We start from the raw sequence: 15,778 nt of genomic DNA, 5'->3' as shown, positions 1-15,778 counted from the left end.
GTTTCAGATGCAGTGTTTATGGTCATGTTGCACAACCTGGTCTCAGAGTATTTCATATTATACTGTACTTAAATCCGAGCTACTCCGTTTGCCATGATATGTATGGTATGCATTAATTTGTGAATGTTACGAATTTGCAAAATATACAGTATGTTAGGAATTTGCAAAAGGTACGATATGCTCCAAATTTACAAACGTATGATATGTGACAAATTCCAATTTGTTGTGGCTAATGTTAGCTAACTGGCTAACTTTAGCTACGCTAGGGGTTAGGGTTAAAGGGTTAACTGACTTGCCTAGTTAAATAAAGGTAAATAAAAAAATATATAATAAATACGCCCACTCAACCATCATCCTTTTGTCTTTGCCTTAAGTAACCTGTGTTATGTAACCATACCAAATGTAACATATCATACTCATTTCAATATCCCGGATTTACATATCCTACGTTATGTCTAGTCAATAAGACCAGGCTGTGTTGCAGCAGTGTTTAGGAGGGAGATTGCGAGCTGTGAGAAGTATGCAGGAGGGCATGGGACAAAGGAATGTGTAGTATTGGTGGGAAAAAAAATGTGTGAATTGTGGGGGTGCCCATGTTGCTGGGGATCAGAAGTGTCTGTGCGAGAGAGACAGGTTGAGGTTGCCAGGGTCAGCGTAGAACAGAAGTAGGGGGACCACATGTCCCAGCTTGTGCGGGACAGTCCTGCATTTTGTCCGTTTGTCCCACGTCCTGCAACCAAACAATCATGTCCCACATTTTATCAACAAATTCAAACACCACTAATTTTTTGTATTTTTTATATACATGTCCCGTATTTCATTCAAACATTCCAACCTATCTCTTGCATTCAAGTTGTATATCATAACGCTTCGATCACACCAACAGCATTATTGCGCAAAATAGTATGCAGCATCATCTGGATATGTATGCAACAAAAGTTCAACATTCACCTTCTACTACCATTTCTGTCAAGCCGTCTACTATACAGTTTGACACCTGTTAGATAAATCCAACATATGCACCACACCGAACGCACTGCAACTGTCTCTGCAACGCAATGCTGCAAGGCAAACGCAACGTTTCATTGGAAATTCATATAATTCTGGTGTACCAAAATGCAATGACACTGTCGGTGTGTTCGAAGCATTACTCAGAACTTTCTTGAACAGACTTTTAGGTACGTTTGCTCCCATTTGGTGGGTGTATCAAGGTGTGGCTTGAAGCATTGAGTGACGTATTTAAAGGGCAGTGGCCATGCTGACAGCTTCCCCAACCCCTCTCGGTTTTTCACCAATTCCATTCAACGTAAAAACGTACTGAACACAGGACTGATATTCTGTGCAAGACTACAAAAGTAAGTAAATAGCTGCATTAGACTGAAAGCTAGGCTATAAGGTAATTTCGTCAAATTTATGAGGCTCTCCATGCTCATTCAAAATATTTGCTCTACTTCCCTCAATCCCGTTTCAAAAGTATCCCCTCCCAACTGTTTTACATTCTTGAGACCAGCCAGAAATATTTTCTTGGCCACATATTCCCACATTTTCATAACAGACACACATTTTATCAAAAGAGTAGGTGCGCTTTAATTAGCTCATTCAGTGTAACGGGAAAAGGGATGTAGTGCTGCCAGAGCACACCAGAGCATCCCTTCGCCACTTTCCACAATGGTGCTAATTTTGTATTTATATTTGTATTGATTATGGATCCCTGTTAGTTGCTGCACAAAGCAAAAGTTACTCTTACTGGGGTCCAGCAAAATTAAGGCAGTGATACAGTTTTATAAACATTACAATACATTTCACAACAGATTTCACATCACATTAAGTGTGTGCCCTCAGGGTACTACTCTACTACTACCTTTTTTTATTTAACTAGGCAATTCAGTTAAGAACAAATTCGTATTTACAACACCGGCCAAACGCGGATGATGCTGGGCCAATTGTGCGCCGCCCTATGGGACTCCCAATCACGGCCGGTTGTGATACAGCCTGGATACATACATTATCTGTGTATAGTGTGTATGTTATCATGTGTGTATGCATGTGCCTGTGTGTCTGTCTCTTTACAGTCCCTGCTGTTCGATACGGTGTATTTTTATCTGTATTTTAAATCAGATTTGCTTGTATTCATATCCCTTGATTTATTCTGCATTTTGTTGTGTTACAGTCTGATTTCAAAATGGATGAAATAAAAAACAATCTCACCCATCTACACACAATACCCCATAATGACAAAATGAAAACATGTTTTTAATCATGTTTGCAAATGCATTGAAAATTAAATCTGGTGGAAAGCAGACTGAACCAGGTTTTTTTTCCGTCTAGGATTTTGTTTATTTTTTATCCTGAAAAACTCCCCAGTCCTTAACGATTACAGACATACCCATAACGCGATGCAGCCACCACTATGCTTTAAAACATGGAGAGTGGTACTCTGTAATGTATTGTATTTGCCCCAAATATAACACTTTGTATTCAGGACAAAAAGTTTATTGTTTTGACACATTTTTTTGCAGTATTACTTTAGTGCCTTGTTGCAAACAGGTTTTGAAATATTTTTATTCTGTACAGGCTTCCTTCTTTTCACTCTGTCTGTTAGGTTAGTATTGCGGAGTAACTACGATGTTGTTGATCCATCTTCAGTTTTCTCCTATCACACCATCCAAAGTGTAATTAATAACTTCACCATGCTCAAAGGGATATTCAATGTCTGCTTTTTAATTTATTTTATCCATCTACCTAAAGTTTCCCTTCTTTGCAAGGCATTGGAATACTTCCCTGGTCTTTTGGTTGAATCTGTGTTTGAAATTCACTGCTCAACTGAGGGACCTTACCGATAATTGTATGTGTGGGGTACAGAGATGAGGTAGTCGATCAAAACTCATGTTTAACATGTTATTGCACACAGAGTGAGTCCATGTGACTTGTTAATTAAGCAATATTTAGGCTTGCCATAACAAACGGGTTCAATACGATTTGAATCAAGACATTTTCAGCTTTTCATTTGTAATTCATTTGTAAAAATGTCTAAAAACATTATTCCAATTTTATATTATGGGGTATTGTGTGTAGCTCAGTGACAAAACATCTCAATTTAATCAATTTTAAATTCAGGCTGTAACACAACAAAATGTGGAAAATGTCAAGGGGTGTGAATACATTGCAAAGGTAGGTGTAGGGTTTGCTGGTGGTGCAATTTGCTCCTTTCCCCTTTCCCTTTTTATTTTTTGTGTCACAAAATGTAACGTGATCGAGCCTACATTCCCCACAGTAGGTGGCAGCATGCACAAACAAAATGTGCGAACACCATGATACCAAAGAAGAAGAAGTTGTTTTGTTTTGGCAGTGTCGTAGGTGGAACTGCGTTATAGCTGTCAAATCCACAAGTGACTCTCTGCAATATACCTAAAGTGGACATTGACATTGGCTGCACGGAGTTGCATTAAGACAAATCCCATGGAGCCTTTTTTACAAATTCGAACACTGGAATGTAATCTACACCTAGATTAGGATGATATACAGTACCAGTCAAAAGTTTGGACACACCTACTCATTCAAGGGATTTTCTGTCTTCTTTACTATTTTCTACATTGTAGAATAATAGTGAAGACTTCAAAACTATGAAATGGCACATATGGAATCATGTAGTAATCAAAGTGTTAAACAAATCAAAATATATTTTATATTTGAGATACTTCAAAGTAGCCACCCTTTGCCTTGATGACAGCTTTGCACACTCTTGGCATTCTCTCAACCAGCTTCATGAGGTAGTCACCTGGAATGCATTTCAATTAACAGGTGTGCCTTGTTTAAAGTTAATTTGTGGAATTTCTTTCCTTCTTAATGTGTTTGAGCCAACCAGTTGTGTTGTGACAAGTTAAGGGGATGTAAAGAAGATAGCCCTATTTGGTAAAAGTCCATATTATGGCAAGAACAGCTCAAATAAGCAAAGAGAAACGACAGTCCATCATTACTTTAAGACATGAAGGTCAGTCAATGCGGAAAATTTCAAGAACAAGTGTAGTCGCAAAAACAATCAAGAGCTATGATGGAACTGGCTCTCATGAGGACCGCCACAGGAAAGGAAGACCCAGAGTTACCTATGCTGCAGAGGATTAATTCCATAAAGTTACCTCAGAAATTGCAGCCCAAATAAATGCTTCACAGAGTTCAAGTAACAGACACCTCAACATCAACTGTTTAGAGGAGACTGTGTGAATCAGGCCTTCTTGGTCAAATTGTTGCAAAGAAATCCCTACTAACACCAATAAGAAGAAAATACTTTCTTGGGTCAAGAAACATGAGCAATGGACATTAGACTGGTGGAAATCTGTCCTTTAGTCTGATGAGTCCAAATTTGAGATTTTTGGTTCCAACCGCCGTGTCTTTGTGAGACGCAGAGTAGGTGAACGGATGATCTCCGCATATGTGGTTCCCACCATGAAGCATGGAGGAGGAGGTGTGATGGTGTAGGGGCACTTTGCTGGTGACACTGTCAGTGATTTATTTAGAATTCAAGGCACACTTAACCAGCATGGCTACCACAGCATTCTGTAGTGATCCCATCTGGTTTGCACTTAGTGGGATTATCATTTGTTTTTCAACAGGACAATGACCCAACACACCTCCAGTGTGTGTAAGGGCTATTTGACCAAGAAGGAGAGTGATGGAGTGCTGCATCAGATGACCTGGCCGCCACAATCACCCGACCTCAACCCAATTGTGTCACGACTCCCAACGAAGGTGGCTCCCCTGCCTGTTCGGGCGGCGCTCTGGGGTCATCGTCGCCGGTCTACTAGCCGCCACCGATCCCCTTTTCCTTTTCTGTTTGTTTGGTCTTATTGGTTGCACCTGTCTCTTATTTTGTTTTTTGATTCAGTCTATTTAAGCCAGTTAGGCCCATCTGTTTTTGTGCAGGCTTGCTTTCTGTTTGTCAGGTTGTGCGTGTTGTGTTCCTGTCAGTTTGTGCCCAGTGTTGGTTTGGACAATTTTGTGACTAATTTCGCCTGTTGTTTTGGGCGTTAGCTTTGGAGACCTAATAAAGTCTGATTTCCCCAGTATCCTCTGCTCTCTGCATTTGACTCCGCACCCACCACTCCAGGCGTTGTGACAGAAGCCGGCACCATTTCATGGAGTCAGCAGGAGCAGCTGCACCTCCTCTCCCATCCATGGAGGAGCGAGTCCACCATCATAAGGCCATTCTCCACCGTATCGGGTCGGCAATGGACCAAATGATGGAGAGGATGGACCGATGGGAGAGGAGTGGCCTCCCTACCTCACCCCCAGCTCCTCCTCCGCCTGTAACGGTATTCGTCGTCGGAAGAAGAGGAATCATCGGACCAAAGCGCAGCGTGGTAAGTGTTCACTCTTTTTTTATTAAAACTGAACACTATAACAAAATAACAAAGGGAATAACCGAAACAGTCCTGAAAGGTGCAAAACACTAAACAGAAATGAACTACCCACAAAAACCCTGTGGGAAAAAGCTACCTAAGTATGGTTCCCAATCAGAGACAACGATAGACAGCTGTCCCTGATTGAGAACCATACCCGGCCAAAACAAAGAAATACAAAAACATAGAAAAAGGAACATAGAATGCCCAACCAAATCACACCCTGACCAAACCGAAATAGAGACATAAAAAGCTCTAAGGTCAGGGCGTGACACCGCCAGCACCACCTACCCCTCCTACGGCGTCCGGATCCGGTGCTCTGCGGCTGGCGCTCCCCAGGGAATACGATGGAATGGCGGCTGGGTGCCAGGGGTTCTTACTACAGCTGGAGCTGTACCTGGCTACCGTTCATTCAACTCCCTCGGGGGAGGAGAGCGTGAGCGTCCTTGTCTCCTGTCTGACGGGTCGAGCCCTGGAGTGGGCCAATGAAGTGTGGAATGGTCCAGACTCGGTGAGGGACCACTACCCTGAGTAGTGGTAGTGAACGGCTGTTTCACCTGCAACAGGAGACGAGGAGCGAGCATTACTGTGCGCTGGAGTTCCGGACCTTGGCCGCTGGGGCGGGGTGGAACGGCAGAGCCCTGATGGACCACTATCGCTGTACCCTCTGGGAGGACGTCCGCAGGGAGCTAGCTTGTCGGGACGCCACCCTCTCCCTCGACGAACTCATTGACATGTCCATCCAACTAGACAACCTGCTGGCTGCCCGCGGGCATCCAGAACGGGCCCTGTTGGTTCCACCTCCCGGCCCTCCCGCTCCAATCCCCATTGAGTTAGGGGGGGCCGCATCGAGGGGGACCGGAGGAGGAGGCTCCTCCTGCACCAGGTGTGGTAGGAGAGGACACACTGCCAATCAGTGCTGGAATAGCTGGTCTGGGAGTCGGGAGGGCAGGCAGAGCCCTCCTCGTTCACCCCAGGTGAGTTAGCACCAGACTCACCCAGAGCTCCCTGTTGGTCATATGTTCCTATTAATTTCTTTCTCTGAGTTTTCTCCCTCTCTACAGCATAAGGCGCTAGTCGATTCAGGCGCAGCTGGGAACTTTATGGATCGTGGGCTCGCGTTAAGGCTAGGGATTCCCCTGGTGCCGCTAGACCAACCCTTCCCTGTGCACTCCTTAGATGCACTCCTTAGATAGCCGACCATTAGGGTCAGGGCTGGTCAGGGAGGTCACGGTTCCACGGGACATGGTAATGCAGGGGGATCATAAGGAGCGGATTAGTCTCTTCCTTATTGATTCACCTGCGTTTCCAGTGGTGCTGGGAATTCCCTGGCTGGCTAATCACAATCCTGAGATTTCATGGAGACAGGGGGCTCTCCGAGGGTGGTCAGAGGTGTGTTCAGGGAGGGGCATAGGAGTTTCCATCGGTGTGACGACGGGGGTCAGTCCAAACCAGGTTTCCACTGTGAGCATTCCCTCTGAATATGCCAATTTGGCTATCGCCTTCTGTAAGAAGAGGGCGACCCAATTACCACCTAATCGACGAGGGGATTGCGCGATAAACCTCCTGGTAAACGCTGCACTTCCCAGGAGTCACGTGTATCCGTTGTCTCAGGAGGAGACAGTGGCTATGGAGACATATGTCACTGAATCTCTGGGACAGGGGTACATTCGGCCCTCCACGTCACCCGTCTCCTCAAGCTTATTTTTTGTGAAGAAAAAGGAGGGAGGTCTGCGTTTATAGAGGTCTAAATTCCATCACAGTGGGGTTTACCCGCTACCTCTCATCGCCATGGCGTTGGAATCATTTCACGGGAAGCGTTTTTTCACAAAACTGGACCTTAGGAGTGTGAATAATTTGGTGCGTATCCGGGAGGGAGATGAGTGGAAGACCGCGTTTAGTACCACATCTGGCCATTATGAGTACCTCGTCATGCCGTATGGGTTGAAGAATGCTCCATCCATTTTCCAATCTTTCGTAGATGAGATTCTCAGAGACCTGCACGGGCAGGGTATGGTGGTGTATATCGCTGATATACTGATCTATTCTGCTACACGTGCCGTGCACGTGTCTCTGTTGCGTAGGGTACTTGGGCGACTGCTGGAACATGACCTGTACGTCAAGGCTGAGAAATGTGCGTTTTCTCCAAACAAGCCGTTTCCTTCCTGGGTTATCGCATTTCCACTTCCTCTGGGGTGGTGATGGAGTGTGACCGCGTTACAGCCTTGCGTAATTGGCCGACTCCGACCACGGTAAAGGAGGTGCAGCAGTTTTTATGGTTTGCCAATTACTACTGGAGATTTATCAGGTGGCTACTCCCATTACCTTACTGCTGAAGGGGGGGCCGGAGCGCCTGTGCTGGTTAGTGTAGGCGGGCAGAGCCTTCAGTCGCCTGAAGGAGCTGTTCACCGACGCTCCCGTGCTGGCTCTTCCGGACCCCTCTTTGGTGTTCATAGTGGAGGTGGACGCGTCCGAGGCTGGGGTGGGAGCCGTGCTATCACATCGCTCGGGCACGCCACCGAAGCTCCGCCCCTGCGCTTTCTTCTCGAGGAAGCTTGGTCCGGCAAAGCGGAACTATAACGTGGGGGACCGATTCAGGCTAGGGATTCCCCTGGTGCCGCTAGACCAACCCTTCCCCATGCACTCCTTAGATAGCCGACCATTAGGGTCAGGGCTGGTCAGGGAGGCCACGGTTCCACTGGACATAGTAACGCAGGGGGATCATAAGGAGCAGATTATTATCTTCCTTGTTGATTCACCTGCATTTCCAGTGGTGCTGGGAATTCCCTGGCTGAGCGGAACTATGACGTGGGGGACCGGGAGTTGTTAGCTGTGGTCAAGGCTCTGAAGGTGTGGAGACATTGGCTTGAGTGGGCCAAGCACCCTTTCCTCATCTGGACTGACCATCGTAATCTCGAGTATATCCGGGCAGCGAGGAGATTGAATCTGCGTCAGGCCAGGTGGGCCATGTTTTTTACCCGATTTCGTTTCACGATCTCCTATAGGCCAGGCTCCCTTAATACTAAGGCCGACGCACTGTCCCGTGTCTATGACACCGAGGAGCGGTCCATCGATCCTTCTCCCATCCTTCCAGCTTCATGTTTGGTAGCACCGGTGGTATGGGAGGTGGACGCGGAAATCGAGTGGGCTTTACGGTTGGAACCTGCACCTCCTCAGTGTCCAGCAGGTGTTCAGTACGTGCCGCTTGGTGTCTGTGATTCGATGGGCCCATACACTACCCTCTTCGGGTCATCCTGGTATTGAGAGGACAGTGCAGAGTCTTAGGGGGAGGTACTGGTGGCCCACTTTGGCCAAGGACGTGAGGTTTTATGTCTTCTCCTGCTCGGTGTGTGCTCAGAGCAAGGCTCCTTGACACCTGCCTAGGGGGAAGTTACAGACCCTCCCAAAGGTGGCTTCCACCAAAGTGGCTCCCCTGCCTGTTCGGGCGGCGCTCGGCGCTCGTCAGTCTACTAGCCGCCACCGATCCCCTTGGTTGCACCTGTCTCTTATTTTGTTTTTTGATTCAGTCTATTTAAGCCTGTTAGACCCGCCTTTTTTGTGCGGGCTTGTTTTTTGTTTGTCAGGTTGTGCGTGTTGTGTTCCTGATCGTTTGTGCCCTGTGTAGGGTTGGACAATTTTGTGACTAATTTCGCCTGTTGTTTTGGGCATTAGCTTTGGAGACCTAATAAAGTCCAGTTTCCCCAGTGTCCTCTGCTCTCTGCGTTTGACTCCGCACCCACCACTCCAGGCGTTGTGACAAATTGAGATTAGAGGTCGACTGATTATGATTTTTCAACGCCGATACCGATTATTGGAGGACCAAAAAAAAATCTGATACCGATTATTCGGCCTATTTTTATATATATATACTGTATATAAAAGACCCTTGTAATATCTTAATCTGTCTCCAATTGTGATAATGCTTGGTCAACTGTTGAAGCAATAGAGCAGTAGAGTACATAACAGTTTAATTTTACACTTATTTCATCACCGATATTGTTTATGTAGAGAGTGAACAGTAATGGACCAAGTATAGAACCTTGTGGGACCCTTTTACCCAACTCCAATGGCTCCGACTGGATGCCATCAACTGTAAAAGCCTGACTTCTGTTCTTTAGATAGTCATGAAACCAACAACAGGCATCCGATCCCTGTCCTATTAATGACATCTTATGCAAAAGTATTGCATGGTCTACAGTGTCAAAAGCTTTAGATAAATCTATGAACAAGGCGGCACAGTACTTTCTATTATCTAGGGCATTAGTAATATAATTTACAACATGTACAGTGGCCGTAGTTGTAACGGCTGTCCTCTTCATCTGAGGAGGAGTAGGAAGGATCGGACCAATATGCAGCGTGGTAAGTGTCCATGTTCATATTTATTATAACTCAGAACACTAAGACCAAAACAACAAAAATAGACCAACACGAAAGTTCTGTCTGGTACAGATACAGAAAACAACTACCCACACCCATAGTGGGAAAACAGGCTGCCTAAGTATGGTTCTCAATCAGAGACAACGATTGCCACCATACCAGGCCAAACACATAGAAATACAAAACCTAGACTACAAAACATAGAATGCCCACCCCAACTCATGCCCTGCCCACACTAAAACAGAGACATAAAAAAGGAACTAAGGTCAGGACGTGACAGTAGTCATACTGTGTTTAGGTCTGAAGCCAGATTGATTGCTAGAAGGACTATTGTTAACAGTTACAAATTATTGTAGTTGCCTATTCAATTTTAGCCAAACAGGAGAGCTTGGAGATCGGCTGATAATTATCCAATTCACGACCATCACCTCCCTTGAGGAGTGGTAAAACAAAAGCTGTATTCCAAGCTTTAGGAATCTTTCCTACGACTAATGTTTGATTAAAAAAATATGTGTCGAGGGGATGAAACAATAGACCGGTCAGGATCATGTTGGCCATTTTTTATTTCAAAAAGAAAACCAGCAGAAATAAAGTGCTTATTAAAAACATCACAAATTTCAATTCGGTCACTGATGATCCCAGATTCCGATGTAGGTAACAGTTTTCCAGAATTTAGAGGGATCACCAGCAGACTCTGTCATAGATTTAGACTTTTTTATTCCTCCGGTCCATTTATTTCTCAATTGCCTAAAAAGCAGCCAATCAGCTGTTTCACCAGTTTTCCTCGCCAAGACCCATGCTTGATTATTTTGCAGGTAAAGTATTTTCAAATTAGAGGAGAACCAAGGATTAGTTGTATTATTATTATTTTTTTACCTTAAACACGACTTATCAGCCATGGAGGTAAAAAATGATGAAAAAGAGAAGGCTAAAACTGGGTCCATTATGCCGTTTATGGATTTAAAGCTCTTAGTAATAAAGGTCATGGATAAAGGCTTGCTCTGAAAATTGTTTATAGTTTCTCTCTTAGAATTATACGGGGTCAGGAATTTTTAGCTTAGTGTCTCTGATACATGCAATAAGGCAGTGGTGTCACATCTGCTCCTGCCACACCTCCAGTACACTCTATCTCCCCCTCCCTTTCTGTTTGTTTGTGTGTGGTTGGAGACAGGTGTGCTGGAGGCAGAGCGGATCCTCACCAGCTGCAACCCAATCCATAATCAAGACCTCTACAACTACTCAGTCCTGCCACTTCCACTCTGGCAGATCATAATCTCTGCTAAGTCAGTTTATGATCCTAGCTTTTTATGATTATTCAAGATCTTGTTACCCTGCTGTGTCTGTTTCCCTGCATGATGCTGTTTATCCTCTCACTGCAGTTTTGCTGCTCTGACTCTGGCTCCTGTCTCCTGTTCCACATCTCACCACCCTGCTAACCTGTTCTGGATTCACCACACCACCACTCCATTGGATTCCACCCCCGGACCTGTTTACCCTGTACCAACCCAGCTCACTCCAACCTCAACCTCCACATCTAGTTTCCTACCACTCATCTGAGTTTCCCTGGATCTGCACTCCATATCTCCCTGTGTTACAATAAATACATTCATTCATCCCTGTTTCTTGGTCTGAGTCTGCTCTTGGGTTCCCCTGTGCTGCTCCGCCTAACCGTATGATCTGGCCAAGATATGAACCCAGCAGACTCGGATACTCTCCACCAAACTCTCGTTGGTCAAGGCGCCCTGCTCAAACAACATGACCAAGACCTTCTGGAGAACATCAAGGAGTTTTCACGGAGTCTGTCTGACCTACAGGTCTGAACCTTCCCCCTGAGCTCACAACCAGTCCCAAGTCCTTCTTCTCTGCCCTGGAGCCTTTTGGAGTCCTTACATGGAGAAGCGCTTTCTTGGGCCACTGGTGTGGGTGAGGCAGTCCCCCATCTGCTTCTCCTACGGTAGATTAACGGAGGAGATGAGGGAGGTCTTTGACCACCCGGTCTGTGGAAAGAATGCTGCTAAATGACCCCTGTTCCTTTGTCAATGTTTCCAGAGTGTGGCTGAAATGGCATGTGAGTTCCGCACCCTCACCGCAGAGAGCGGCTGGAACACTCAGACTCACAAGAACGAGTTGGTGTCCAGAGAGGAGCCTGCTGGACTTGACAAACTAATTTCTCTCACTATCTGCATTGACAACCGTCTCCGTGAGTGTCGGAGGGAGAGGGTAGGTCGGATTGCATGTCCCATAACATCTGCTTCAGTGCCTTGCTCTCCTCCTCCGATTGCATCGCATCCCCAGGCATGTTCTTCTCCTGAACCCATGTAGCTCGGCCGGACCCGTTTATCTCCAGAGGAGAGGCAGCGGCGTATCAGTACTAGGAGCTGTCTATACTGTGGCCAGATGGGTCACCTGGTCTCCACGTGTTCCCTGCGTCCAGCAAGAGGGGGCTCAGCAGCAGTGGGGAATATACTGTTGAGCGAAATCACCTACCCATCTCCCAGACCCCTGCTTGAAGCCAACCTTGTGTGGCAGAGCCAGGCTTTTCCTCTCTGCTCTCATCGATTCAAGTGCCGACGAGAGCTTCCTGGACCGAGTTGTCGTTAACCTGTTAGGCCTGGACACTGTTCCACTTAATTCACCTGTCAATGCCAAGGCTTCAATGGAAAGCTCCTCTCCCGTGTCTGTGAGTGAACAGTTCCTGTTATCCTGCATCTCTCTGGAGATCACCAGGAAAAGATCAGTTTCCACATAATTGATTGTCCTTACACTCCCCTGGTTCTGGATCATCCATGGTTAAAACTACACAACCCACAGATTGACTGGGCCACCGGGAGGGTAACTACTTGGAGTACATTTGTCATTCCCATTGTCTACATTCTGCCCTTACACCTGCCTTGTCTGTACCCCAGTCCATTCCAGAACCCCCGAACCTGTCTTCTGTTCCTTCAGAATATCACGGTCTAGCTCCTGTGTTCAATAAGCACCCCACCCCATCTCTGTTGCCTCATCGGCCATACGACTGTGCTATCGAGCTTCAGCCTGGAGCTCCTCTCCCCAGTAGCAGGTTGTATAACCTCTCCCATCAGTTCACCGCAGACAACACAGGTTCCGAGCCAGAAACCACAACACCATCCTCCTGCATTGTTGCTGCTGTTTCCTGGGAGATTGATTCCCATGTTCGCCAGGCTCAGCTGAACCAGCCTGATCCAGGAAACGGTCATAGTAAGGCTCTGTTTGTGCCAGATTAAGTTCACTCAGAAGTTCTTCAGTGGGCCTATTCTACTCTCCTCACCTGTCACCTTGGCATGAACCAGACTATCAGCCTTCCTGACTACCAGCCTTCCTGCATCAGCTATTTTTGGTGGCCCACCATAGATGAATTCCCAAGTATTCTTCTCTGTCTGCTCGGTCTGTGCCCGGAACAAAACCTCCACCAAACCTACGTCCAGTCTGCTTCGCCCTCTTCCCATACCCAGTCGCCCCTGGTCACACATAGCTCTGGACTTCATCACTGGTCTTCCCCCATCTAATGATAACTGTCATCCTCACTATTATTGACCCCCCCCCCCCCCCCCCCCCCAAAAAAAAAGTGTCTCACTTGCTTTCTTCCTCCAGGGAGACTGCGGTCCTGCTGGTATTCCATATGTTGTGGCTGCATGGCATCCATATTGACATATTTTCTGACAGGGGACCCCAGTTTACTTCCCAGGTATGGAGAGACTTCTGCTCAGCACTTGGTATTAATTTTAGCCTTTCATCTGGATATCACCCCCAGACCAATGGCCAGACCAAGCGGTCCAACCAGGAGTTGGAGACTGCCTTACACTGTGACTTCGGCTAACCCTTCCTCCTGGAGTGCCCAGTTGCACTGGGTGGAATATTCCCACAATACCCTCATCAACGCCTCATCTGGTATGTCACCCTTTGAGTGTGCCCTGGGTTACAACCCCTCTTGTTCCCTACCCAAGAGGTCGAGGTAACGGAGCCCTCAGGTCCTGGACCACATGCGCCGTTGTTATCGCACCTGGAGGAGGTCCTGGGCTGCTCTTCGTGCCTCCACCAGGACCCAATCACAAGATAACTGTCGCCGTGCTTCAGCTCCAGTCTACACTCCAGGCCAAAAAGTATGGCTCTCGTCCAAGGACTTACCCTTGAAAGTGGCTTCCAGAAAACTAGCGCCCTGATTCATTGGTCCATTTGAGATTGATCATGTCATTAACCCCTCTGCTGTGCATCTGAAACTCCCAGACTCTCTCAAAATCTACCCACCTTCCACGTGTCCTTCCCCCCCCATAGCTCCTCCACCCCCTCGGCTCATCGATGACATCCTGCCTATACTGTCCGGCGGCCTTTGGATGTATGACGTCGCGGTTGGCAGTATCTGGTGGTCTGGGAGGGATACGGGCCTGAGGAGCGCTGCTGGGTGCCCAGTCTTCACATTCTGGACCCATCCCTCCTACAGGATTTCCATACCTCACACCCTGACAAGCCCCGTGGGGGGGGTCTCCTTAACCTGCAGCCACTCTTCCAGTACACTATCTCTCCCCCCTTTCTGTTTGTTTGTGATTGTGTGGTTGGAGACAGGTGTGCTGGAGCCAGAGAGGATCCTCACCAGCTGCAACCCGTTCCATAATCAATACCTCTACAAATACTCAGTCCTGCCACTTCCAGATCATAATCTCTGGCTCAGTCAGTTTATGAATCTAGCTATTTATGATTATTCAAGATCCCGTTACCCTGCTGTGTCTGTTTCCCTGCCTGACGCTGTTTATCCTCTCACTGCAGTTTTGCCACTCTGGCTCTTGTCTCCTGTTCCACGTCTCACCACCCTGTTCTGGATTCACCACACCACCACTCCATTGGATTCCTCTCCGGACCTGTTTACCCTGTTCCAACCCAGCTCACTCCAACCTCAGCCTCCTAGTTTCCTACCACTCATCCAAGCTTCCCCGGATCTGCACTCCATATCTCCCTGTGTTACAATAACTTCCTTGGTTCATTCATCCCTGTTTCTTGGTGTGAGTCTGCTCTTGGGTTCCCCTGTGCAGCTCCCCTTAACAAGTGGTCACTGTCATTTGCAAATAACCCATTAACTGTGTATTTGTTAAGATAAGGTCTAATGTAGTTTTTTTCAGGTCTTTTGGATTAGGACGGGTAGGTATAGTTATTAGTTGAGTAAGATTTAGTTAGTTATAAATGTCTTAAATGATGCTGGCATCAGCCAGTCCAGATTGAGCTCTCCAATAAATAATTTAGTTTGCATAATTAGACATTAACTCAAACAATTTGCTTAGAACAGATACCGGAGCTGAGGGTGGGCGATAAACTCCCGCTAGCGTTAATAGTGCATTATGATCAAGGACCAAATTTAGAACTAAGCATTCATACTGTTTTCGGAACAGAAGTTGAAATGGACACCGTGACATCTAGGTTGCATTTAACATATATGGCAATACCTCCACCTCTACCCACTCTGTCTGCTCTGTAGACATTATACCCAGCTAACAGAACAGCTGAATCTGGAACAGACACACACAGCCAGGATTCAGATGTAATCAATATGTCAGCATGTGATTGTGAGACCAGTATTTCAATAACATTTTACTTTGGGATCAAGCTTCTAGCATTATAATGAATCATTCCAAGGCCACTGTTTCGAGAGCTAATATCAGATGGAGCATTCAAAGTAATATTAGATGAGCGACGCTTCCTCGTGTAGCTACTGACAGGCCTGAGTTGGATGGAGACGATTACTTCTAACAATACCCCTTTGCCTGTGCGAGGAAGTGGCAACACGGTACATTGACAGTAGTGTAACAATACCATAAAGTCCATCAAAAGTTTAATCCATGTTAGCAGCACCTGTAGAGCTATTTAAAGCTGTGGGGGGAGCAATGAGTATAGTCTGATGAGTAATCGACCAATTCCGTGTATCAACCCCCATGGCTATATATTGTCAATTCTCACATGCTCTGTATGAGGGCTATAGTGAGAGCCAGGTTTGAGGA

This window comes from Oncorhynchus mykiss, chromosome 17 (assembly GCF_057628025.1).
Source record: "Oncorhynchus mykiss isolate SJ-2025 chromosome 17, ASM5762802v1, whole genome shotgun sequence".
Lineage (NCBI taxonomy): Eukaryota > Metazoa > Chordata > Actinopteri > Salmoniformes > Salmonidae > Oncorhynchus > Oncorhynchus mykiss.
Note: the sequence above shows the minus strand (reverse complement) of the source record.